The sequence below is a fragment of the Myzus persicae genome, unplaced genomic scaffold (genome assembly GCF_001856785.1).
Source record: "Myzus persicae strain clone G006 unplaced genomic scaffold, MPER_G0061.0, whole genome shotgun sequence".
Taxonomy (NCBI): Eukaryota; Metazoa; Arthropoda; class Insecta; order Hemiptera; family Aphididae; genus Myzus; species Myzus persicae.
This window is the reverse complement of record NW_019104276.1, coordinates 1-4,241: the sequence shown is the minus strand read 5'-3', so window position 1 is coordinate 4,241 and position 4,241 is coordinate 1.

The following is a 4,241-nucleotide window of genomic DNA, read 5'->3' as shown; positions in this document are numbered from 1 at the left end:
TATAAATAATAATTTTTATTAGAGATATGGGTATAATAATGGGTGTAATAGTAATTTAAAATATGAATTATAAATATATTAAGCATTTAAATAATTCAATATATAACACTCAAAGAGTAAATCTTATCGGAACGCGATAAATGTAATCACAACAAAAACCCCACAATAATAATATTAAAATTATTTTTTACTAATAGTCCAAATCCAAAGTTAGATTTTAAATAAATTAAATTTGTTTCCAAACTTGGGTGTAACATTTTCCCTAAAATCTATAATTTGTAAAAAATGCTCTAAAAAGTCTAAAAGATGAAAAAATGACTTAAAAATGTTGAAAAATGACGTTAAAAAACAAAAAAATGCATTTATAGCTGAAAATGCAAAAAATGCAAAAAAATGCAAAATAAAATTAGAATATTCTGCATCAAGGGAGCATGAAACAAATTTTTAGCTAGGATAGAATCGTACAGAATAAAAGGAAAAAAATGCAAAAGTCATCAACATCCTAACTCTAGTTATAACTAATAAAAGTTAATATACTACAATATAAGTGTCACAATATTTTATATTTTTACATAAGGTATTAAATATTATTATGTTATGATTAAATGACTTTTACCAATATATTATTTATTTGTGAAGTACTTCATTAATATTAAACAAAATTAAAATTACATATTGAAACTATTTGGTAAGTTAAGTTTAACAAATCTTAAGTTTCACAGGAGTTCCGAACCCAACAGTCCCAAAAACCCCTGGCTAATAACCTCTTAATTGATGCCATAAAAAATTAATGAAAAAAAAAAAAATCTTAAGTTGTTTTCTGGGAAAATTGAAAATGTGTAGAGGCTGCATTCCTCATTGAATAAAACGTTGGTATATTTAAGTTTTTACATTTTTGTGATGACGAGAAATGGCAAGGGCTGGGTCAAAATTTAGATTTCCCGGGCCAAAATGTTGCCCCAGTCCGCCCCTGATCAAACCGTAACTATAAACATAGGTATTCTGATATTCATTTGAAACTTTAAATTTTTACAACATTTTGAAAGTATCTGCACACGTACAACCGTTTTGTAGTACAATTTTTAGGTCATTGTATAATATCTATTAACATTTAGGTCATTTTTTACAGCTTTGAAGTCTTTGAAGCATTTTTTATTTCTTTTTGGTAATTTTTTAGGTCATCAACATTGTTGAAACTATCTCTATTGATAACATATAATATTAAAATTATTATAAAATCTAACCTTGCAAAAAACTTATTAGTTATTTAAGTTCAATGATATATTTAAAAAATTACCTTATTTATGTGTGCGCAAAATAGTGAATTTTTATTGAGAAATATTGGGTTGGTTAGGATAGGACCCTATATTATATGTATCAACCAACCCAATATTTCTCAATAAAATTCACTATTTTGCGCACACATAAATAAGGTAATTTTTTAAATATATCATTTAACTTAAATAACTAATAAGTTTTTTGCAAGGTTAGATTTTATAATAATTTTTATAATGATGTTTTACATATTATATGTTTTCAGGAAAAAAGAAGAGTCGAACTGCCGAGGCAACTTATTTATTGCAGCATAAAAATCATCAGCTTTTGACATTGCAGATTAGATGCTTAGAGCAAGAGGTTGAAATCAACAAAGTAAAGAAGAAGAATGTTATTTCGGAAGAGGGAAAATTAAAATTGGAGATAGAACTTCTTAAAAAAATGTTAATTTGTATTATCAATCATAATATTAAATTAAAATAAAGTACTATTCTCATTTATCTGCTTATCATGTTAATGTTTATTCTCAATGTAAATTAGCATAGTGATCACTGGTCAGCCTATCTCTTTCTTGCCTGCTGTCAGTGATATAAAAAAAGTAATATTTTTACAAAAATAAATACCTAATTCATACTAATTAATATTTTTAAAACATACTTTAAATATAAGTATTTAACTTTTTTATGAAGAGCAATAGTAGGTATGATGTAATCTTATTTTGGATTTTAATGCTCTTACTTTAGAATAGGTTTATTAGCTCATTACTATTGGTATTGGTTTATAAATTGTTATATCATAATAATGTATATCTTATTAATCGCACATAATTTTTTTGTACTATTTAAATATTTTAAATAAATATCTCAGTTACAAACTAGTTATATTATTTCAGTTTAATAAAAACTTTATTAAGTTATCATATTATTTGGTTTACAGAAATTGGAGAGAAAAAATTGTGAATGTGAAAGAACAATATAACAATAAAATGTCAAGGGTATCTTTTTGCGATAACAATAATAACTCACATTATGCAACGTGCACATAATTTAAATTAAGTGTCTTACTTTCAATGGTTTCTTCTTTACCATTTAGGGGCCTCCATACTACTGGATTCTAAGGAAAATTGTATAGGCAACTCTTATACACTCAGCAATTAGTCTTGTCGTTGTATTAGACGTAAATTATCATTAGTAGTAGTAAGGAGGGATCTCAGATGCACTCACACACACATGTCATATAACAATTTTGAGATCTAGGAAAAATAATTATTTTTTACTCAAACAGACTACTCGAATTCAAACAATACGTCACAACGACTACATAAATTTGCATTTTGAAAAACATTCTAATTTCCCACAACATATACGAGGGATCAATCGAGGCGCATTCGTATGATTTAAGTTAGTTGATTAAATATTGAAGTAATTTTGATAATTTTTAAAAATTTAAAAACATTCATTGCAATCTAAATTCCAAAAATGTGGCTCGATCGTCCCCTCGTACATTTTACGGAGAATCCGAATAATTTTTCAGAATAAAATTACGATTATTGTATACGTTGTAGTTTGAGATCAAGTAACTATTATACATGAGCATTCAGAATTTTCAACTTGAAACAATGATGATTGGTCGTTTAATTGGCATACAAGTAAAAATAATTCAGCAATCATATCATGTAAAATAATAATAAATAAAAATACTTCATTTTTAGACAGAATTCACAGACCATTCAGTATTTGTATTTACTGGCACTTCAGCTATTATAACAAACAATATTTTAGAAATTTCATTAGCTGATTAAAAACACTGTATTTGTGTATCACTCGGTGGGTAGTTATTAATCTAATTACATAAATTGTGTAGATAATTTAAAATTTATTATTGAGTTTCAGTCATACAAAATGCTGTTGATACAACAACATTTGTTTCCAAATTGAAATTTTAAACAAAAAATAAAAGTAATTATTTTTCTAGAATAGAATATTAAAAATATTTATTGAAATTATATTAAAAGTTAGGTTTGTCGTGATTAGTCATTTGGTTTACAGAAAAGCTATTAATTTGTTGGCTCAAATTATAAATACAAATTATTGATAAGAGCAGTCGCTTGCGGAGTTCTATAGGATCAGCGGCGTGGTTTTGCCCCGTATGAATGGGCTTGTACCATTTCCCCCAACATTTTAAATGACCTAAATGAAAAAAAAAATGGAAAAAATATCCAAAGTATACCTTAAGAATGACATTAAGAGTCACACAAATGGCCTAAAAAATTCAATACAAAATATATTTATATCGAATTGTATGTTATTGAAAAACATTTTAAACTAGGGAAGTATCGTCTACCATGTTCTAAAAAAAAGTGATTTAACTTTCGTGAATCTGTTTATGTTTTCCGTTTTGGAAGTAGACACCAAAATGATTACATTAACATTTACACTTTAAAATACCAGCTGTTAGTGTATAAACAATCGTCAAATTTGGTTCTTGGAAGTCGGCATAATATACTCCAACACCCACACCCCCCAAAAATAAACGAAGCTTAGGATCGGCCCAGTATACTGTTTGAAGCTGTACCTATAAGAATAATGCTGTATATATTTTTTTCACGTAGTCGTGAAATTTACCTCTACCCGAATATTTACATTTTTAGGCTAAAAAAATAAAACAATATGAAATTATAATTAAGGTTGTGCGAATTGACGGCTGCACCTGTAAAGCCGATGACGGATACGTGCGCGCACGGACGGCGGTCAACACGTTACGCGTCGGGCGTGTAGTTACTTATTTCGTAAACCGGTAGAGATCCCTGTAAGGAGGAGAGAGTGAGAGAGAGATAATGGACTGTATAACTATAAGGACATGAATATAAGATAACTAATAACATTGAGTTTGATGGTATGGCAATGTACAGAACAACATTTATTGTTGGCGTTCTGCAATTCAAATATCTTACGTACTAGTGTTAG